Consider the following 24,807-nt stretch of genomic DNA (forward strand, 5'->3'; position numbering starts at 1 on the left):
GGTTGAGATTGCTTTGTCATGGTATATGACACAGCACTGATCATGAAATTTTGTGTCATGGCCTAAACTGTGTGTTAATGTTGGCAACACTAATGCTTTGTGAATTGTGATTTATGAAGTGTAATTTCTCTTTTGAAATGTTATTCCAATAAATGGCTCTTATGGACTTAGAACTATTATGAAGTTTTCATGCTTAAGAAAAATGTGATTTATTATGCTTTGACAAATTGTGTTTTACCTTAAGTTTTAAAGTTATTAGTTGTGCACCACTGAGTGATATGCTCAGCGATAGCTTCTTTATACTGTCGCAGGAAAGGGAAAAGAGAAGGCTGCTGAGTGAGAGACTTGGAAGCAACATTTTGGTTTTGATTGTGGGTATATATCGTAGGTATACCACTGTAATTTCCTTTGGATGTATTTTGTACCTATATGTATGGATGTATGGACATTGAGCAGTTTATATTAAAAAGTACTGCATTACTAATGCATTTTGAGTTTGTAACTATTTGTATTTTATTTTGAGACTTATGAAATGTAACTTTTGCAATATTTAGTCTATCATTATTTCCAATGAATGTTTACATGAAATTTTAACTATTCTCATGTAGTTTTCCACAAAAGAATTGATAAGATAAAAAGCTATGATTTGTTTTAAAATCCTTTGTAGCATAACTAATAGGTTATCGGTAGGTGGAGTTCGGTAATTCATTAGGTATGCTATGGGAACATGTCATGCCTTACCAGGGATAGAGTGTCAAAGCACTTTATGTCATGTCATGACATAAAGTGCTTTGACACTCTGTGTGATATGCCTTGCTTGGCTGCAATGTAAACGGATGAGGGGTGTCACATTTAGTGGTATCAGAGTACGGTTTAGGCGTTTCTAGGTTTGGATAAAGTGCATACCATTGCATTGCATTTGTAAGTGTTAAAGTGACACTAATGTAGATCTATTGTTTTGGTTATTTTGATTAGAATATAGATCCGAATTTGCAGAGGGCAGTCGAGGAAGAGGTGGAGAGTCATGCTCCACTCGCGGCTGAGACTAGAGGTAGGGGGAAACCTGCTCCACCAGCACCAGAGATGCCTACACAGCCTCCACATGCCATGTTTTAGCAAATGGTTGAGTTTTTCAAATAGATGGCTGGGGTTATGCCACCGCTACCACCTCCACAGCAGAAATCTCATCTAGAAAAGATTAGGAAGTTTGGAGCTGTGGCTTTTGTGGGTAAGAAAGAAGATGACCCGGTGGCAGCTGAGAATTGGTTAGACCAAACCATAAGAGTATTGAAGCAACTTCACTGCATCCCAGAGCAGAACTTAGAGGGTGTTGTGTCTTTACTCTAAGATGATGCCTATCAGTGGTGGGACACAGTATCCAGTGAGGTACAGCCAGATCAAGTGACATGGGACTTTTTCCTTACAGAATTCAGAAAGAAATATATGGGCAGTGTGTATTTGGAAGAAAGAAGAAGAGAATTCATCAATCTGAGGCAGAGACAGCTGACAGTAGTAGAGTATGAGAGATAGTTTGTTAGACTGAGCAAATATGGAAGGGAAATAGTCCCTACGAAAGCTAAAAGGTGTAGAAGGTTTGAAGAAGGGCTGAACGATAACATTAAGATCATGATAACTGCTTTGGGGATTATTGATTTGCAAAGTTAGTTGAAGCTATATTGAAGGTGGAAAAAGTCAGAATTAATGAGCAGAACAGAAGGGATAGACAACAGAAAAAAGGCCAATGGCAGACCAGTTCATCCTCTGCTCCCAGTAAGAAGTTCAGAGATCCACCTGCCCAAAGTTTAAGTCAGTAACAAAGTCGTGGTCGGGCCTCGTGAGGCCCAGATCACGCCACACCGAGGAGAGGCCACCCACACCATCGTGGGCAGCTCTCCGTGGACGGTATTTAGGGACCACTCGCAAAGATCTTCTCGCTCCCACACCGCCGCAGGTGGCACAAGGGGGAGTGTTGGCTAGTGACTAGTGGTTGTTTTCGGAGTGGGTCTACAGAACATCAGATCAGAGATTGTCCACAAAGGACTGCTACAGTTGCCCCAACATAAGTAGACAGGCCTGCCCCTGCACCTCAAAGGGGTAGAAGGTCCCAGAACTGAGGCGCCTAGTACATCACAGGCCAAAGATTAGAGTCAACTGAGAGGCTGGAGGCAAGGACACCAGCCAAAGCATATGCCATGAGAGCTCAGGAGGAGCAGGACATTCCAGATGTCATTAGGGGTATGTTCTTCCTTTACAACTTGCCTGTGCATGCATTGGTGGATCCAGGATCTACTCGTTCATATACTGCATCAAGCTACCCGTAGAAAGGGGAATCTCAGTAGAGGAAAGTGACCAAGACATTCTGGTCACTAATCCACTAGGCCACAATGTGGTAGTGAATAAGGTGTACAAAGGTTGCTCGTTGAGGATTCAGGGGAAAGAGTTCTCGATGGACCTAATTGAACTACCTTTTCATGAATTTGACGTGATTTTAGGAATGGATTGGCTATCACGTCATCATGCAATAGTGGACTATAAACTGAAAAGAATTTCTCTGAAAACTTTTAAGAATGAAGAGGTGATCGTTGTGGATGAAAGGACAGATTTCTTGTCCAATGTCATCTCAGCCACAATTGTAAGGAAATTGATAAGAAAAGGCTATGAAGTCTATTTGGCACACATGATTGATACTAGGTAGGCTAAGCTTGACCTGTCTGATATACCCATAGTAAGAGACTTTCCTGATGTGTTCCCTAAAGAATTGTCTGGTTTGCCACTAGAAAGGGAAGTAGAATTTGCCATTGAGGTACTGCCAAGTACAGCACCAATCTCCATTGCTCCATATAGGATAGTACCCACTGAATTGAAGGAACTGAAAATCCAGTTGCAGGAGTTACTGGATAAGGGGTTAATACGCCCCAGTGTGTCACCGTGGGGAGCTCCAGTGTTGTTTGTGAAAAAGAAGGATGGAACTTTGAGGCTATGAATTGACTACCGACAGTTGAACAAAGTAACTGTGAAGAACAGTATCCATTGTCGAGAATTGATGATCTATTGATCAATTGAAGGGAGCTGGTGTATTTTCTAAAATTGATCTTAGATCAAGGTATCAGCAGCTAAGGGTAAAGGATACAGATATGCCAAAGACTGCATTTAGGACCTGGTATGGCCATTATGAATTTCTGATAATGCCGTTTGGGTTAACAAATGCACCAGCAACATTTATAGACCTTATGAACTGCATCTTTCACCCATACTTAGATAGGTTTGTAGTGGTTTTCATTGATGACATCCTGGTGTACTCCAAGAACAGGGAAGAACATGATGAGCATTTAAGGATTGTTCTGCAAAACCTGAGAAAAAAGAAGTTGTATGCTAAGTTGTTCAAGTGCGAATTCTGGTTGAGTGAGATCTCCTTCCTTAGACACATAGTATCATCTGATGGAATTAGAGTGGATCCTAAGAAGATAGAAGCAATGATGGAATGGAAGCCTCCTAGAAATACAACTGAGGTCAGAAGTTTCTTGGGGCTAGCTGGATATTATAGAAGATTTGTGAAGGGATTTTCTCTAATAGCTGCTCCAATGACCAAGTTGTTACACAAGAATATGAAATTCGATTAGAATGATAAGTGTCAGGCCAGTTTTGAGAAGTTGAAGGCTATGTTAACAGAGGCACCAGTGTTAACATAGCCAGTGTCGAGAAAGGACTTTGTGGTCTACAGTGATGCCTCACATAATGGGTTAGGGTATATATTAATGCAAGAGGGAAAAGTGATCGCTTATGCTTCCAGGCAGTTAAGGCCACATGAACAGAACTACCATAGTCATGATCTAGAGCTAGCAGCAATGATCTTCGCACTGAAGATATGAAGGCACTACTTATATGGGGAAAAGTGCTACATATATACAGACCTCAAAAGTCTGAAGTACTTGCCAACCCAGAAGGAGCTCAACCTTAGACAGAGGCGGTGGATTGAATTCCTAAAAGATTATGACTGTGTGATAGACTACCATCCTGGGAAGGCAAATGTAGTTGCTGATGCATTGAGCAGAAAAGCAATAACAGCATTGACATCTTTGAATGCCCACTTGTCCTTAGCTCATGATGGAGCTATTTTGGCTAAGTTGCAAGTGAAGCCACACCTGTTACAACAGATACACGATGGGCAAAAAACTGATGAAAAGCTAATAGCTGTTGTGGGTAAAATTACAGAAGGGAAGGAAACTGAGTATGAAGTGAAAGAGAATGGGTGCCTGTACTACAAAGGAAGAGTGTGTGTACCAGATGACGGGGAATTGAAGACTAGTATTCTGAAAGAAGCATACAGTAGTGTTTATGCTATGCACCCAAGAAGCACAAAAATGTACCATGATCTGAAGCTTCAATACTGGTGGCCTAGTATGAAGAAAGACATAGCTGACTATGTGACTAGATGCTTGACATGTTAGCAAGTCAAGGCAGAACATCAAGTTCCATCGGGTTTGTTACAGCCTATAAATATAACTGAATGGAAATGGGACCGGGTCACTATGGATTTTGTCAGTGGTCTACCTCTCACTCAGAAGAAGCATGATGCAGTATGGGTGATAGTGGATAGGTTGACCAAGTCAGCATATTTTCTGCTAGTCAGAACTGACTACTCACTAGAGAAGCTAGCAGAATTGTATATCAGTGAGATATTTAGACTGCATGCAATCCCACTTTATATCATATCTGATCGAGACCTAAGGTTCACATCTAGATTTTAGAAGAAGTTGTAAGAAGCCTTGGGCACAAAACTCTATTTTAGCACAGCTTTTCATCCTCAGACGGATGGACAGTCAGAACAAGTAATCCAGGTAAACATTAAAACCTATTGAATTAGTACAAATATTAAACTGAAATGATAATAATAACATACAATATATGATAGGTCTTTGAGGATATGCTGAGGAGTTGTGTCATTGAGTTTGAGGGGAGTTGGGATAGATACCTCTCACTGGCAGAGTTCGCATACAATAATAGCTACTAAGCTAGCATTCAAATGGCTCTATATGAAGCATTGTATGGGAGGAAGTGTAGAACACCAGTGTGTTGGACTGAATTGCGCGAAGATAAACTCGTGGGACCAGACCTGGTGAAACAGACTGAGGAGAAAGTGAAGTTAATAAAAGCCAATTTGAAGGTAGCCTCAGATAAACAGAAATCTTATGCTCACTTGAAGAGAAAAGAGATAGATTATGTAGTTGGCGACAAAGTGTTCCTCAAAGTGTCACCGTGGAAGAAAGTGTTGAGATTTGGAAGAAAGGGTAAGTTAAGCCCTAGGTTCATTGGCCCATATGAAGTTATTGAACGTGTGGGTCCAATGGCCTATTGGCCAGCTTTACCGCCATAGCTGAACAAAATTCACAATGTATTTCATGTATCTATGCTGAGAAGGTACAAATCAGACCCTTTATATGTCATCTCTATGGAAGAAATAGAGATCCAGCCGGATTTGACATATGAAGAGGAACCCATAAGGATTCTGGCTCGAGAAGTAAAAGAGTTGAGAAATAAGCGGATTCCACTGGTGAAAATACTTTGGAGGCACCATAACACTGAGGAAGCAACCTGGGAAAGTGAAAAGATGATGAGGCAATAGTTTCCTCAACTGTTTGCATTAGATAAATTTCGAGGATGAAATTTTTAATTAGAGGGGAAGAGCTATAATACCCTCATTTTAGCTAGTCCGTACATTCTACTATTTTGGTGACTAATGTCGATCCGGACAGTCAGAATATTTGGAACTATATTTATACTAGAGTGAGGAGTCATAAATAGCCAAATAATGTCAAAAAAAATTAAGGAAAAATTTTAGAAACAAAATACATTAAGGTTAAATGAGCCATAACTCTTGCGATGGGTAACCCTAATGAGAAGTTGCAGTGAAGATAGTTAGCAACCCTAAACCCTAGGCGAATTTTGTGAAATATTTTTTGGGACTCCAGAGAGGAGTGATTGAGGTTTCGATGAGAATAAATTGCTAAGAAAAGCCAAAGAAAATTGAAATAATCGGTACAGACAATTTTAGCTCATTAAGCTAAACGGAGGGCATTTTGATCATTTCATCATTGGAGATGATTTTTGACCAACTTGTCCAATTAAGTAAATAAATTGTGTAACATAAAATGTGAATAAATACTACTAAATATTTAATTAAAAATGAGTAAAAGAAATGAGAAAAGAAGTTGAAATTAAATTAGATTTATGACCTAGGCATGATGCAATTAAAAAGCAACACCCAATCACAATTTGACAAATTAAATAAAGGGATAAAAATGAAATAAAATTGAGATAAAAACAAAAACCAAACAGCCATCTTCCTCATTTCCTTCTCATGGCCGAAAATCTCTCATCTCTCTCTTTAATGAAAAATTTCTTCATCTCTCTTAATTTTCATTGATTTCCCTCCACCAAACCCTAGACGTCCTTCATTAAAACTTGTCTACACCACTTGGGAAGGTGTTGGGCTGCCAAGAAAATCAAAGAAAGTGAAGGAAATTGAAGGGAGAAAATCTCTCCAAAGAGGTTAGTGTCTAATCACTCATCTCTCTCTCTCTCTTAATTCTTGCTTAGGAGCTTGATTAAAGTTAGAATTAGTGAGAAAATGAATGAAATTCATGTGTATGAAAACCCCAATTTTGGTAGTCTTGTTTAGGTTAGGATTTTGATGAATTGATTGAATTGGAATGGGAATTGATGATACCTTAACATGAATTTATGAATTAGAACACTAATTTGTATGTTTGATGCAAGAATTGAAACTTTGAAAATTTGGGTTTAAGAAAAATTAGGGTTTTGCTCATGTGATGGTTGATGAACATTTTAAAGGTCAATTAGTGACCATTTGGTGAGGTTTGACCATAAAATGAGACAAATTGTGGCTTTGGATATTGAAATGTGTAGGCTGCCCTATGTGATGTATGCTGGACCATTGGAGTCTAGTGTGTTTGGACAGACCTCATTGAATTTGTGCAGCTCTAATTGGTATAAGGCCAATTGGAGGTGAAAATAGACATATAATGAAACATTTTTGGTGTAGAAACCATACCCAGAAAACCAACCTAAGTTAGCCTAAAAGTTGACCTAATCCGGGTAACACACAAGCTATCCTTGGAAAATGGCCAAATGAATAGTGTTTGTTCAAATGCTCATAACTCAGTATAGAAATGTCCTATTGATCTGAATTTCATATCAATGAAAAGCTTAGACAATTTAGAACAACTTTCATGCGGAACACCAAACTAAATTCTGATCATAAACCATCTGAATTGCTAACCAAAGTCAGGGTATCAAAATTGCCAGAACCATTTCTACCCAGAAATTCTGGATAGATACCAATCCAGCCAGTCTTAAAGAAATTAGCATAACTTGAGCTAAAAAACTCCAAATTGAGTGATTCAAAAAGGAAATTAAAGAAGAGACAATAAGGAACAACTTTGAAGAAGAGAGTTTGGTCAAATTTTTACTGTAGCAATGACCAATGGAATAGTAAACATAAGGCATGAAATCTGAAAATTTGAAATAACATTAAATGAGTTTTGAAATTGATTTTGCAACAAATGCCAACAAGTGTAGAATGCAAAATGTGGTATGTTTGTGTTATTAGAACCAACTTACCTATTGTGTATGAAAAAGTCAACATTTTGATTGACTAGTAAAATGAATGGTAATCAATGAATATTAAATACAAAGAATGACACATTAAATTTTGTAACGTACCCTAGTATGCATAGTATGATTGGTTTGGATAGTTTAGCATGCCAATAGGATTCCGATAGCAGTACTACATATAACATTATGTCATTCTGTGATTTATGGCTTTTGTGGCCATTCTGTGATATCTTGGCTTTTAGCCAATCTGACACTATTGAGAACTTGGCTTCATGCCCAATGATTGTTATGGCTTATTAGCTGATCTGTTGCACACCGAGAGACACTTTGTGACCGATGGTGTGATGATCCGAAATACTTAGTATCCAGTGCAAATTTACCCATTTATCCAGTCCGGTCAGTTGCATAGGTTACTTGGACAACTAAATTAAGTCTTAATAAATTATTACCAAATAAGGACATAAAAAGTATTAAATTAATAAACTTATTAAAAATTACTGAAATTTTAGTCTGCAAAAGATATTCACATCAAAATTGCATAAACATTTATTTTATTTTATTTTTGTTTATTTTTGTTTTATATTGGCACCACTAAGCAGTATTGCTTAGCTCATCGCTTTTGCCACGCATAGGTACTGGAGACACAGCTAGGGAGCCCAGCAAACCTTAGACCGGGTGATTAGTCAGATCTGCACAGAGTCTAGAGTCACCTCTTATCTGCAGTGCACTGAGTAGGACATTAGGATTTTGGGTTGTATTTTGTACTTTACATTTTGTGCTAGTTATTAGTTCTTGTTTGTAATTACAAACTCATGTAATTATATGATGATGTAAATATATGTAATTATATGTTACTGTAATTATCTATAAATTTTATTGATTAATAAAATTTGAGGAGTTATTCATGAAATTTATTTGAAATGTGATATGAACAAATTTTGGATTTGTGTTGAAATTTGGAGATTGAGTTGATATATATATTGGAGTTGTGGATTTGAAAACCATATTGGGAGTGTTTGTAACACCCCTATATTTGGTAGTGCGTTCTACTGTTCTGGTGACAGTGTCTGTCTGGACAGCTAGGATGCCTAGAACTACACTTAGATATGGGTGAGGAGACATAAAATAATAAAATACAAGAAAAGAAAATACAAGAAAAATAAAGGAAAAATAATAGCAATGAAATGTAACCAAGTTAAACGAGCCGAAAACCATAGCGATGGATGACCGCATCGGGAAGTTGCGGCGTGGACCGTTGACTAGCCCTGGACAGTAGAAAACCCTAGAAAATATTTTTAAGACTTAAATGAACATCTATTGAAGTATAAATGTCATTAGAAATATCAAAGAAAAATTAATTAATTAGTACAAAGAAAAACGAGAAAACGACAAAACTCGGTATTACCGAAAAATAGGGAATGCAACCCGAATAGGGGCATTGTGGTCATTTGACATCTTGAGTTTCCTTTTGACCTAAATGTCCATTAAAAATAAATGATATTACACTTTGAAAATGTCATGAAAAATTAAAAAGAGATACATTATGTAAATAGTAAAAGATTAGTGGCAAATGAGCAAAATTAAGGAAAATAAGATTAATGAATTATTTAACCAAGTTAGTGCTCCACTAGTGACATCTTAAGGGACCCATATTAAGCATTAGTAGACTGAAACTACCATCTTCAAACTCAAAGATAAGAACTAGCCAAATCCTTTTCTTCTCTCAAATTCATCCATGGCCGTCCATGGCCAAGCTCTCTCTCACCATGATCCAAGCCAATTTTCTTCCATTATCCTTCACTAAAGTTGGTCCATACACCTGGGCAGCATACTAGGAGCAAGAAAGTTAAGTTTTGGTGAGGTTTTGAAGAACTTCAAAAGTGGTAAGTGAGTGTTTTTAATTCTTGTTTCATTAAAAGTGTAACCAAGTTTGTGGGTAGTTGATTTATGGAAGAATTTTTAAAGTTTGATGTTTTAATGGAGATGTGCATTTTGGCAGCCATGGAAATTCAGCATATGTAGCTTGTTGTTACTTGTTTATGGTTGTTTAAGATGTTGTTATTGATGGCAGCATGGATATGTGTATAATGGTTTGAATTTGGACATGTAAATGAGGAATGTCATGTGGTTAATTGTTGTAATTGGACTTGAAAAAATTCTGAGTTATAATGTGTATATTGAGAGTGGTTACAAGTTGCCAAAATGACCAAAAATGTGAAGTAAAGTGTGTTAATGTTAAGCTACAAACCAGAATTGGCATGGAAGAGTTAATTTGGTAAGTGTTGGATGTGTAATTGGTACGGATGAACAATGTGTAATGGGGCAGTGTATATTTTGACTTAGAACCTTAAGTGTGTGACTCCAATTGGTATGAGACCAATTGGAGGTGAAACTAGGCACAAAATGTGCCAACTTTCATGAAGGAAGCTTACCAAAATTCTGCTTAGAAGGTAACTTGAAAAATGACCAAATCTGGATTAGTGAATTGAAAGCCTGAAAATTGACCATTTGGGCAGTAATTAGTGTTTTGACCATAACTTACTCAAAACAAGTCCAATTGACCTGAAATTTTTACCATGAATATTTTAGACATAGATCTACGATTCTTATGAAGACACCAAAGCCTAGAAATGGCTAGAATCAAGCTAAATAGCTTGCACAAATTCAGGTACCAAAACTGGCCGAACCAAAAGTGACCTAAAAATGACCTAAAGTTACCATTATGGTACATTATGTCCAGCATTGGTAAATTGACCATATCTTGATCTACACAACTCAGAATGACCTAAAATTTTGCCCCGCGTGCAATAAGACATAGACCTACAAGTTTGTAGTTTGGACCGAAACCCAAAAACTGAGGGAACTAGGTCGTCCTGCTAGGTCAAAATAGTACACCAAAATCCAGTAAATTGCAATAAAATGCAATACACTTGAAAATGAATTTGGTAACACATACCAACACTAAAGGGCTATAAAATGTGACATTTTGGTAATATTAGAATTGACTCACTTAGAGTGCATCAAGGGTCAACATTATAGGTTGACTAATGAAATGAATTGAAGGGAATAGTACCAAGAAAATTTAGATATTGGATTTTATGGTTGGAAACAAATTTATTGAGTACTGAAACACTTTAAATTGTGTGCTTCAGTTGATAAGATATTGAGAAGCATAAAGAACATTGAGTCAAGGCCTAGGAGCGACTCAAATCAAGTTTGTGCACAACTAGTTTTTAACTGATTTTGTTCTGAATATTTCATATGATTAAATGATATATTTTTCTTATGTATTATGTTGAACAAGCATTGGATTTAATTCAATGATTATTGAAATTGTTATAGTATGTATGAATTTAGCTTTGTGAAATGGTATTTCCACAAGTATTAAGCATTGTTGTAAATTGAATAAATTATGTTTTGAAAAATTGTGATAGAACATGTTTTGAATTGTGATGGGCAATTTGCATGGAAAAATGCAAATTTATGATTTGAATTGTGATGAGCATAAAAATTATTGGATATTAGAATTGACTTTGAATCGAATTATATTGTGATTTATGCTCACTAAAAGGATTATGATATTGTTTTATATCTCACTATAGATGTTTGACTAGGTTATTACCCATCTCTCTCATTTATTGAGAAGACAATGGAGTTAGTTGTGTTTTGATTACCATGGTACATGCACAGGCTTAGATTCTCCTCTTATTAGAGGTTAGATCTAAGTTTTATGTTATGGCCCTTTCGGAAGATTCGTTATCATGATGTGTACTATGCACGATGATTTGACCTCCCCGACCATAGGGAGTTAGAATCCAATTCGACCTCCCCAACCATAGAGAGTTAGAATCACCCCGAAGATGGCCCTTTCGGATTAGTCTTGCATAGTTAGTGAGATAAAGAATGTTTTTGAATAGTAAAGAATTGTGATTTCAATTATGATTTATGTATAATTGATTTTGTTGGAATTACCTTAAATGGTTAGTTATGATTTGATAAATTGAATTTTGTGATCAAAGTCATTTTATACAAATGATTTATATTATTGGCAATGAATATTTTGAGTTTTGAAATTTGATGAGTATCCAGATTTCCAAATTAATTGCTGTAATTTTTGTTAAGGTATATTGTACTATATTTTAAATTATAGTTGTGCACCACTGAGTTCACCACTCAGCGATAGCTTTGTATGCTGTCGCAGGTGAAAAGAGCATAGAGCAATTGAGTAAGCTTCTTTGAAGAGACATTCAAATCAGCTTCAAGTATACAGATGTACACAGGTTTTGATGTATGTATGTAATAATATGTATGTAAATTATTTGAGCAGTTGTATAAAAAATCTTGTAAAATATTTTGGTATGTAATTAAATGTAAATTATTGTAATATAAATTTGAGATTTCACTTACCTGTATAATTTTGTAATATTAATTTTTGAGTCTTGTAATCAATGAAATGTTTCATTTATGATGAGGTTGGTTTGAAAATGAAATGATTTGATTATTGAGATTGAATTGTGAGATGAAATAAAGTTATTGGAGTTGTATTTGAGAAAACATATTGGGAGTGTTTTCCTTTTCAGGTTTGAAGAACTGTTTTCTCAAAACACAGCCGGTACTTTGCCAAAATTTTGAAAAAAATTTTATAACACCAGATTTTAATCGATGATTTAAATTTCACGAAAATTTTTTTAAAATCCCTTGTAGTATATCTAATGGGTTATTGGTAGGCGAAGTACGGTAATTCATTAGGTGTACAACAGGATCATGTTACATCTTACGGGGGAGTAGGGTGTGACAGTGTTTTTAACAGGTTCTGAAGAACTTTTTTTCCAAATTACAGCCCGCACTCTGCCGGATTTTCTATAAAATTTACAAAAACTCCAAATTAAATAAAATTTTAATAAATGACATAAATGGCAAAACTTTCACTTAGTGACTTTTAATAAATATATTAAGAAATAATAAATTTATTTGGAATATGGAATAAGACAAGATAAGGTGCTTTGACACTCTGTGTGACATGACTTGCTCGGCTACACTGTAGACGGATGAGGAGTGTTACATAATCAATTAATTTATATTTGATATAAATTAATTTGAAGAGGAGAAATTATAATTTTTTGGGTTGAGAACTCAAATTAAAATATAAAAGTAAGATTAAATCATATGGCGACATGTGGCACAATGTGATCATGACACATGGCACCATACAAGCTTGCCATTTGTCTTCCAATCATGAAAGATTATAAAAGTCAAGATTCAATCTACCTTGACACTTGGCTTAATATGATTAAGTCTTCCAAAAGTAATATAAATTAATTTGAAGAGAAGAAATTATAATTTTTTGGGTTGAGAACTCAAATTAAAATATAAAAGTAAGATTAAATCATATGGTGACATGTGGCACAAGGTGATGGTGACACATGGCACCATACAAGTTTGTCATTTGTCTTCCAATCATGAAAGATTATAAAAGTCAAGATTCAATCTACCTTGACACTTGGCTGAATGTGATTAAGTCTTCCAAAAGTAAGATTTGATCCTATGGTGACATGTGGGAAGGAAGTAAGTAAGTGTTGACTTATGTATATAAGGTAAAAGGAAGAAAGAAAAGAAAAAATCTTCTTCCTCTTCCCATTTTGGATGGCAACAAGTCTCTCCTCTCCCTTCTTAATTTTTTTTTCATCAATTTAAAAGGAAATTGTTGATTTCCTTTGAATTACAATTGTCAGAAAGTGTTTCTAGCTCACCAAACATCCTTACACCGTCACTAAAGCATAAACCCCATTTTCAAGTAGTTGGCAAGGCTTTGGAAGCCAAGATTGGGGCTGCCATTGCTACAATTGGTGTGCTTATGGTGGACAAGCTAGAGGGACAACAATTGGAGTCCTAAAAGCATCCTAAGGAAGAGAGATTCATTGATTGTGCACCTTGGAGGTTAGTACTCAAAATCCCTCTTTTAGTTAGGGTTTAACGAATTAATTTGTTAATTCACAATCTTAAATGACAAATGAAATTTTAAATCATGTTAAAATGTGTTTTGGTATGCTTTTGGGCATTGGAAATTGATTAGGCACATAACTCATCAAGTATGGTGCATGTAACCTTAGTTTAATTTTTGAAATTCAAGGTTCTAATGCCCTCAAATCCATGCTTCCATGCCTACACTAAATTCCATGAGTTTTGTTTGAGAGATTTTAAGAGTGAGAAAAATAATTAGTGTGTGTAATTATTTCTAACTATTTTTTCTCTAATAGTGAATTTATTGGTGGAGTAAGCTTATGTTGAACCACATTAAATTTTGTGTTCTTTATTTTGTATGAGTGTGATTTTTGCAACAATTGGTATCAGTGCTATGGTTCGAGATGTCAAAGATAGCGAGCACAAAATTTAAGGTGGAGACATTTGATGGGAAAATTAATTTTAATCTGTGGCAAAGCATCGTGAAGGATGTTCTTGTGCAACAAAGATTAATTAAAACCTTAAACAAGAAGCAACCGGTGATCATGAAAGATGATGAATGGGAGGAGTTTCAATAAAGGGTAGTGAATACAATTAGATTGACATTAGCCCCTGATGTGAAGTATAATATGTTGGAGAAGACTTCGCCAGTTCTTTTGTTAAAGAAATTGGAGAGTTTGTACAAGTCAATGTCACTCACAAATTTATTGTACTTAAAGAAGGAGTTGTACCAACTTAGAATAGATGAAAGTACTGATGTGAGAGATCACCTTAATCTTTTTAATAAATTAATTACCCAATTTGTTAGTGTTAGTGTGAAGATAGATAAAGAAGATAAAACCCTCTTGCTTTTAATCTCTCTCCCATAATCTTATAAAAGCTTAATGATAGTCCTAATAGTTGGAAATGACTTTGAAGTTGGAGGAGGTTCGCAATTATCTTGGATGATGAGAAGTTTAAGAAGATAGGTAGTAGCAATAAAGGTAAAACTTTTGTTGCTAGTTTTAGTTGTGGTAGAAGCAATCCACATGGAAACAACTAGAGAAGGAACTGCTATAATTGCAATTGATAATGGTATTAACGATGAATGTTTGAATGTGGATGATGATAAGGAAAAGGCAAAGGATCCATTACAAGATGAGTGGTTAATAGATTCTGCTTGTCCATTCCATATTTGCTCGAAGAAGGAGTGGTTTGAAGTGATTAAAGAAAAGAAAAGAGAAAAAGTGAAACTTGCTAATGGGATCAAGATGAAAGTTGAAGGTGTTAAAAGAGTGAAGATCAAGTTGCATGGTGTCGAGTAAAAGCATTTGATGAAGTGAGATATGTTCCTAAATTTGACAGGAACTTAATTTCCTTGGGTAAGTTAGATTCTTTGGGTTATGGATGTTCAATTCATAGTAAAGTCATAAGAGTTAGTTGAGGTGCTCTTGTAATCATGAAGGCTGAGAAGATTAGTGTAAAGAATCTCTACAAATTAGAAGGAGACCCATTGATTAGAGGAATGCAAATAGAGGTAAGAGGCAACATCAACAATCAAGAGTGTAAGGAAGTACTCAAGTAAAAATTGACTTTTGCAGAAGTTACAGAAACTAATTCTATTTGTCTTGGAGATGAAAATTGTTAGAGTCTAAGTTCAATTAGAATTAGGAATTAAAATTAATTAGGAAATTAGATAAAATAGAAAGTTTAGTAGAATTTAAATTATGAAATTTAATAATTAGAATCCCAAAAGACTAGATTTTTTAATGGCCATTTATATGAGTAATTAGTTGGCTTTTGTATTGTAGAGAGCTCACAAAGTAGAGAGGCACATTAAATTCCATGAGTTTTGTTTGAGTAATTTTGAGGGTGAGAAAAATAATTAGTGTATAATTATTTTTCTTTGATAGTGAATTTGTTGGTGGAGTAAGCTTACATCGAACTACATATCTCTACCCTCATTCTACTTTCATGTTCTTCTAATAGCTGCTCTACTTGATCCTGTGTCATGAGAGACTATAAAGATGACCTAGGGTGAGCAAATTTGCATGACTTAGAGCAAGTAGAAGTGCCAACCAGAGATTTTGAAATCTTAAAAGATCTAAAACTATACACCCTCTCCTTATTGATACACTTGAATTATATAGATATTTTTAAGCATATTTGCATTCTATTTCATAGCATTTAGGCAAGTATTTTCATGCATAATAGTTGATTTCATTAGTTTCCATAATTTCTATTGTAAAGCCCTTAATTCTATGTTTTCTGCATCATTTCAGGTGTTTGGGTGAAGCTACAGAAGTATAGGAGTGCAAGAAAAGCTTGGAGGAGTCAAGAGACAGAGAATTGCTACTGATACAAAGTACACGGGTCGTGTAAACCAAGCCCCAGACCCGTGTAAATCTCTGCCAGAAGAAAGCCAAGAGAATCAATGAGAAACACAAGTACACGGGTCGTGTAATGAGACCCGTGTAATCTGCAGGGACCTGTGTAAGTCTCTGCAGAATGCAAGCTTGAAGAAACCTGTGGGAACAACAGTACACAGCCCGTATAATCAGGCCCGTGTAGTTGGCACAATCCCGTGTAACTTTCTGTGCTAAAATAAGACCAAGCGATTCTCCTCTAGCAAGTTACACGCCCTACTTTGCGAGACCCGTGTAGTGACACACGGGCCGTGTACTATGCTGCAGCCAGTTTTATAACTCAAACTTCCCTTCTGTTTTTGGATAAAAACGAGACTCCTAAGGCCCTTTGGACTCAGAGCAACCTAACCCTAGAGCAACCAATATAAATAGAAAAGAAAACATCAAAAGAAGGGGGGAAGAAAAAAAAAAGAAAAACGATCATAGGAGTGTTCTTGAAAAGTTGCTATCGCGCTCTGCTAGCTCTGTGGTACCAGAAGTTCTCGGTGAAGTTCCACAATATCAAAGCTACAAACTATCTTCAGTTTCTTCGTTTTATCTCCCTAGACAAATTTCTATTGCTTTATTTTTTTACGTGGTTTTCTTTTTACTGTCTTTATTTTTTGTCATGATATTTGCTGAACTCACCATGAGTGAGTAGTTTCCTTATTCTGGATTTAGGAGAGTAATGCTTATAATTATTATTATGGAGGAACATTAAGTTTTATTTACTGGATTTGAAATTTATTTCTTGATTTAATTTCTTGTGATCCTAATGCATGCTATGTGATGGTACCCACTTAGAAATGATTGTAGATGTTGATTGAAGGATTGGAAGGTGAAGATTAACATTAGACAATCAAGATCTTGAACCTAGGAATTCTGACCTAGACATAAGCTGATACCTTTGTGAAACCTAAAAATTGGTCAAAGGTCTTAAAGGATTTTAATTAATTTAAGCACCACGAAAGTAGGGTTTGAATTAATTAAAATACACCCTAGATGCCTTGAGAGAGGATTTAGGATAACTTAGGGCTAATTTCCGTCAAAGAAAATGAACCTCAATTCAGTAAATAAATGAGATAACATCCCTAATAAGATTCAAGTGTGAAATCCTAACTCCAGGAATGTTCCAAAAAAATAGATTACTTTATTTTAAGTTTACTATTCTAGTGTTTAAAGTTAACAAACTTCATTCCCTAAAAATTCGATAGCCTAGACAATCAAAATTACTGTGTAGATTTGTACTTGCAAAACAAAGGTCCTCGTGGGAACGATACTCTACTTATCACTTTATTATTTGTTAGCGATCCGTGCACTTACGCGGTTGTAAAACCAGGAAACAAGTTTTTAGCGCTATTGCTGGGGACTCTTTGGTTATAGTGATATCAAGCGATAGGGAATTTAGCTGATTTAGGCAATTATACTTATTATATAATTTTATTTTACTGGTTATATTTTTCTTCTTTTCTCTCAGGTTCTCATTCTGGTATATGACCAGAACAAGGCCAGAAGAAGAAATATTAGACTGTGATCCAGAGATAGACAAAACTCTGAAAGCCATCAGGAGGGAAAAGAAACATCAAGAGCACGGTCAAGGAGATCTTGAATTTCCAACCATGGGCGATAATAATGACAAACTGAGACTCTTGAGAGATTACGGAGCTCCATCTATCCAAGAATTTCAGCCCAGTGTCACTAGACCCACAGTGGAAGCCAACAACTTTGAACTAAAACCAGCATGGCTCCAAATGATTCAACAAACCCAGTTTGCAGGTTCGCCTACAGAAGACCCACACTATCACCTCCAGTGCTTTCTTGCCCTATGTGATACATTCAAGATGAATGGAGTGTCTGATCAAGCAATAAGACTCAGAGCATTCCCATTCTCCCTCCGAGACAGACCAAGGAAGTGGTTACTTTCTCAACCAGCTGGAACATTCACTACTTGGGAGAATCTCTCTCAAGCTTTTCTAGTAAGGTATTTTCCACCCGCAAAGACTACAAAACTAAGGCTTGAGCTCAACACCTTCAGACAAAAGGAGGGAGAATGACTCTATGATGCATGGGAAAGATATAAAGACCTACAAAGAGAATGTCCACACCATGGTATAGAAGATTGGCTATTAGTGCAAAATTTCTATAATGGGCTACTACCCTCTAGAAGGAGCACAGTTGATTCAACTGTAGAAGGTGATCTAATGGAGAAAACAGTGCCACAAGCACTTGAACTTCTAGAAAGAGTGGCATACCATAATTATGAGCGGTCAAATGAAAGAGGAAATGCAAGGAAAACTGCAGGGGTACTAAAAGTTGACACCCTAAGCATGATAAATGCTCAATTTGATCAGCTCACAAGGAAACTCGAAAAGATGCAAGTCAATGCAGTAGGTAAAAATAGCCAACCTGAAGACAGCTATGGAGGAGGATACGTGAGTTCAGAATATAGCAATTTCAATGAACCCTCCTTAGAACAGATGAGCTATGTGAATAACGGAGGAAACTTCAAACAGAGGCAGTCAAACAATCCGTATTCAAATACTTACAATCCTGGATAGAGGAACCACCCAAATTTCTCATGGTCTAATCAGCAGAACCAGCCAATAAACAAGCAACAAGGGTACAAACCACCAGCACCGCCTGGATTTCAGAACAGAGGTCAAAACTTTGCACAGCCACCACTACCTCTCCAGCACCAACAACTTGAACCGAAAATGGCTATGGAAACCATTATGGAAGGGTTCCTAGCAGCTTAACAACAAAAAACTGAATTGATTAAACAGCTGACTTCCAGAGTGGACCAACTTGCTACTCACAATAAGATGCTAGAGAATCAGATCGCTCAGCAAGCAAGCTCTTCAAGTAAGGCTGCTGGCAAACTGCCTAACCAACCAGAAATGAACCCAAGGGAATATTGTAAGGCAGTTACACTAAGGAGTGGGAGAACTCTAGTAAACCAAAGGTAGAACTAACAGAGGAAACCATAGAAAAATCTAAAAACTAAGCAGAGAAAAAGGAGGAAGAAGCTAAGAAAGATCGGGAAGAGGAAGCAAGGAAGATAAAGAAATTACCAGAACCATACCAGCCTCCCCTACCTTTTCCTCAAAATTTTCAGAAAGCCAAATTGGACAAGCAGTTTGCGAAGTTTTTGGAAGTTTTACAGAAACTTTACATCAACATCCCCTTCACTGAAGCACTTTCTCAGATGCCATCCTATGCCAAATTTCTTAAGGAAATTATGTCAAAGAAGAGAAAGCTAGAAGACTATGGAACAGTAGCTCTAACAGAGGAATGCAGTGCCATACTGCAAAACAAATTGCCTCCAAAATTAAAAGATCCAGGAAGCTTCTCCATACCTTGCCTCATTAGTGACAAGAAAATAGATAAGGCCCTCTGTGATCTTGGAGCAAGCGTCAGTCTAATGCCTCTATCAATATGCAAAAAGCTGGAGATCGGGGAACTGAAACCAACAATAATCTCATTGCAATTGGTTGATCGATCTATTAAATATCCTGTAGGAATACTGGAGAACATTCCAATCAAAGTGGGCAAATTCTTCATTCTAGTGGATTTTGTTGTCCTTGAGATGGAAGAAGATGTTAAAATTCCTATCATCTTGGGAAGACCATTCTTAGCAACTGCCAGAGCTATCATAAATGTCAAAAATGGTCGACTAACTCTCAAAGTAGGAGAAGAAGAAGTGGAGTTCAACTTGTTCGACATAATGAAACACAAATTTGAACTTAATGAATGCTTCAAAGTCGACACAATTGACGAAAAAATTGAAAAGGAATTTCATGAGACACATCCTAAAGATCCTCTTGAAGCATGTATTGTGCACAACCACATGGTGGATGATGAAAATACAGAAATAGTAGCTTGTGCACAACAGTTAGCAGCTCATCCACCCCCACCATTAGCTAAAGCTTCCGAGATGGAGGAGTTAAAGGAAGAATAAACCAAAGGTAAGCTCCAGGAAAACGCCAAACAGGTAGAGCTTAAACCTCTCCCCTCCTCGCTAAGGTATGCATTTCCAGACTCAAATTCTAAATATCCTGTTATAATCAATGCTAGCCTGTCTAAATTAGAAGAGGAAAAATTGCTAAGAGAACTTAGGATCCATAGCAAAGCCATAGGGTATAAGATAGAAGACCTGAAGGGAATCAACCCTTCGATTTGCATGCATAGGATACCCATGGAAGAAAATAGTAAACCCACAATCGAACACCAAAGAAGACTTAACCCAAACATGAAAAAAGTAGTCAAGAAAGAAATTTTAAAACTATTAGATACAGGTATCATATACCCAATCTCTGATAGTAAATGGGTTAATCCAGTACATGTAGTTCCTAAGAAAGGTGGGACTACTGTTATCCAAAATGCAAGCAATAAACTAATCCCTACTAGAGTAGTCACTGGTTGGCGAATGTGTATAAACTATAGAAAATTGAACAGTGCCACCAGAAAAGACCATTTTCCTCTCCCCTTCATTGACCCAATGTTAGAAAGATTGGCAAAACACTCCTATTTCTGTTATCTAGATGGGTATTCAAAATTCTTTCAAATTCCTATTCACCCAGAAGACCAAGAAAAGACAATATTCACTTGCCCCTATGGAACATTTGCATATAGGAGAATGCCTTTTGGTCTTTGTAATGCCCCTGCTACCTTTCAAAGATGCATGATGGCTATCTTTTCTGATTATATTGAAGATATCATGGAAGTTTTTATGGATGATTTTTCTGTCTATGGAACTACTTTTGATGATTGCCTAGCTAATTTATCTAAGGTGTTGCAAAGATGTGAAGAATCAAACCTAGTCCTAAATTGGGAAAAATGCCACTTTATGGTAAGGGAAGGTATAGTTCTGGGACATTTGATATCAGAAAGAGGAATTGAAGTAGATAAGGCAAAAATTGTGATCATTGAAAATATGCCACCACTAACATTAGTCAAGGGAGTGCGAAGCTTTTTGGGACATGCAGGATTCTACAGAAGATTTATCAAAGACTTTTCCAAAATATCTAAGCCACTTACTAACTTGTTAAGCCAAGATGTTTCCTTTGATTTTGATGAAAATTGCCTTGTTTCCTTTAACAGGATAAAAGAAACCCTGATATCAGTACTAATAATGCAGCCACCGAATTGGGAGCTACCATTCGAGGTTATGTGCGACGCGAACGACTTTGCAGTTGGAGCAGTGCTCGGGCAAAAAAAGGATAAAAAGCTCCATGCTATTTATTATGCTAGTAAGACATTAGATGATGCGCAAATCAATTATGCCACCACAGAAAAGGAATTCCTAGCAATGGTATTTGCAATGGACAAGTTCAAATCTTACCTCATTGGGTCAAAAGTCATTGTATTTATAGATCATGCTGCAATCCGATACCTTTTGAACAAGAAGGAAGCAAAACCAAGGCTGATTCGATGGATCCTACTTCTATAAGAATTTGACCTTGAAATAAAGGACAAAAAGGGATCCGAAAATGTAGTAGTTGACCAGTTTTCTAGATTAAAATTGGAGTACATGGAGGAATTCAAAGATTTGCCAATTGATGATTCATTTCCTGATGAGCAATTACTTGCATTCTCCAAGGCTCCATGGTACACTGATTTTGTTAACTTTCTTGTATGCAAGATACTACCTCCAAACATGACTTATCAGCAAAGGAAGAAATTCCTACATGATGTAAGATATTACTTATGGGAGGAACCTTTACTGTACAAGAGATGTAATGATGGGCTGATAAGAAGATGCATACTAGAGGAAGATATGGAAAGTGTCATTTATCACTGCCATTCATCACTATATGGAGGACATTTCGGCACCTCAAAAACCACAGTAAAAATTTTTCAAGCAGGGTTTTACTAGCCACATCTGTTTAGGATGTAAGATCCTTTGTGCTAGGTTGTGATCAATGCCAAAGAACAGGTAACAGTTCAAGAAGGAATGAAATGCCACTGCATGGTATACTTGAGATAGAATTGTTCGATGTATGGGGAATAAACTTCATTGGCCCATTTCCCTCTTCCTGTGAAAACAAGTATATCCTGGTTGGAGTTGATTATATATCAAAATGGGTAGAAGCAATTACGACACCAACCAACGATGCTAGAGTGGTCACAAGGTTCCTTAAGAAAAACATTTTCACAAGATTTGGCACACCATGAGCAATAATCAGTGATGGAGGAAGTCACTTCTGCAACCAACAATTCGAAATACTACTGAAAAAGTATGGAGTGACTCACAAAGTGGCCACAACTTACCATCCTCAAACTAGCAGGCAAGTAGAAATCTCAAATAGGGAACTGAAGCAGATTCTGGAAAAAATCGTAAACAGATCCAGGAAGGACTGGTGCATAAAGGTAGATGATGCACTTTGGGCATACCGCACTGCATATAAGACCACAATTGGCACAACACCCTTCCGTCTGGTTTATGGAAAATCATGTTATCTCCCTGTTGAACTTGAGAATAAAGCTTACTGGGCAATTCAGATCTTAAACTTCGACCTCAAAGCTGCTGGTGAGAAAAGGGTCTTACAAATGAATGAGTTGGAAGAAATCCGACAGGATGCATATGAAAATGCCAAAATCTTCAAGGATAAAACCAAAAGGTGGCATGACAGGCGCATAGCAAGGAAAGAGATAAAAGAAGGAGATCTTGTCCTCTTATTCAACTCTCGATTGAAACTCTTTCCGGGGAAGCTGAAATCAAGATGGTTTGGACCTTTCAAGATCACCCAAGTCTTCCCACATGGAGTAGTAGAGGTATGGAGCGAAATCTCAGGCGCATTCAAGGTCAATGGGCAGGGGCTGAAGCCTTACTTTCAGGGAGAACCAATAGAAACGGGAGTCAATTGCACTCTCAATCCTCCTACTGACAGGCCATAAACAAGCAAAGTCCTGCTAAAGACTATAAATAAGCGCTTTTTGAGAGGCAACCCAAAATTTTTTTGAACTTTTCTTATTTTCTTTTTTCTTTAATATTGAATTTTTGTTTCGTACTCATTAGTATTTCATTTTGTAGGATTTTTGAAAAGGGGAATAGAGATTAAGAGAGGAAGGGAATCACCAAGTCAAAATCACAAAAGGGAAAATTGAACAAAACCGGGGAAGTAACTCTATTGTTAATCTTTGCATCCATTTCATGTGTTATGATGATAAAATTTTTCATTTTCCAAAGATTTGAAAAATCATAAAATTACACGGGTCATGTACTGGTTTTACATGCTCCGTGTAACCTTCTAGAAGTCCATAAATTTCATGCAATTTCAACTCTTCGGGAGACAGAAAGTTACACGGGTCCATATCCAAAACGGACCGTGTAATGTCTCTAGCAGAATAACTTAGAGATAGGAAGTACACGGCCCTCCTTGAATTTTACACGGGCCGTGTAACATATCCAGTAAAACAACCCGAGAGACAGAAAGTTACACGAGTCCCAGAGCTCATTTACATGGGCCATGTACTATGACAGATTTCGAAAATTTCGGGTAGAAATTTACACGGCCCTACATGTTGGGACCCGTATAGTGATACATGACCCATGTATTTCGTTGCAGACGCGACTCTTGGGGTGCAAAATGCTCGAAACAAAGAGTCCTAACGGCTCTTTAAATGCACCCCTAGCATTAAAACCCTTCTTCTACTCCCTTCCTAACCTATAAAAACCTCTCAAATCTCATCTCCCTTCACCAAATTCCTACTCTTCTCCTTCCCAAAAATACATCCATGGCTCCTACGAAGAGATCTGCAAGAAGGATCGGTTCTTCTTCAAGGAAAAGAGGAGAATCCTCATCTTCTCCACCCCAGCCTCTAACCCAACGCCCAAGAACGAGAGTAACCACTCCCCAACCATCTCAATAAGCCCCTCCTCCACCGCAACAATAGCCACAACCCGCTCCATAATCCGAAATCTCTATTCCTTGGGGATTTCGAGATGATGTCCACAAAGCAATGTGCACTCGACTTCATGCCCAAAAAATATCCTCCACCAAATACATGGATTTTCTGCTTTTAGAGTAAATAGGGTTGCAAGAAGAAATCAATGGGCTACTTGACAGCATTGGGTGGACAAGGTTTGCCCAACTCCAATTTTCGGCCTATAAAGACATAACGCTAGAATTTTTGGGTAGCTTTAAGGCCAACTTATGGCCCACCAATAGGGAGGACAGAGGCAGAATTTAGTTTTGCCTACTTGGTGTAGACCGGGTAATGAACATGGACTAGTTGAATGCCATCTTCGGCTTTGACAGTGCCGGCCACTAAGAGATCCCAAGGAACTGCATGCTGTATAACAACATTAACTTTTGGGATTCCATTGCACCGAACACAAATCCCTACAACTCTAGCAAATCCAAATGAATGGGCATCACTAGTCCAGCACTGCGATATCTGCACCGGTTCGCCGCCCACACCATCATGGGCCGTGGCGATAGCCTCAGCATTGTCAACGCCAGCAGCTATTTTTCCTATGGTGCATGGTAACTGGACAGCGCTACAGCACTTGTAACACCCTCACTATAACCATTCCGTACATTCTACTGTTCCGGTGATCGTTGTCGGTCCGGATAACTAGAACGTTTGGCAAAAATATTTAAACTAAAATGAGGAACCATAATTAACTCAAATATTAACAAGAAAATTGTAGGAAATATTTTAGAAATAAAATACAACCAAGTTAAATGAGCCAGTGCCCTAGCGATGGGTAACCTAGTGGGAAGTTGCGGTTCTGGCAACTAAGAGCCCTAGACCCGAGGAAAAATTCATAAAATAATTTTTGGGACTCCAGAGAAGGGTCATTGAGGTTCCTATGGCATTA

General features: G+C 37.1%; 1 non-coding gene across 1 annotated transcript; it reads right to left on the minus strand.

Annotated features, from left to right (window-relative positions):
* Positions 1–17,986: 17,986 nt before the first annotated feature.
* On the minus strand, positions 17,987–18,093 carry LOC131177593 (small nucleolar RNA R71). Its single transcript, XR_009146997.1, has one exon. It is a non-coding gene; the product is annotated as a small nucleolar RNA R71 (small nucleolar RNA).
* Between the last annotated feature and the right edge of the window lie 6,714 nt (positions 18,094–24,807).

This window comes from Hevea brasiliensis, unplaced genomic scaffold (genome assembly GCF_030052815.1).
Source record: "Hevea brasiliensis isolate MT/VB/25A 57/8 unplaced genomic scaffold, ASM3005281v1 Scaf61, whole genome shotgun sequence".
Taxonomy (NCBI): Eukaryota; Viridiplantae; Streptophyta; class Magnoliopsida; order Malpighiales; family Euphorbiaceae; genus Hevea; species Hevea brasiliensis.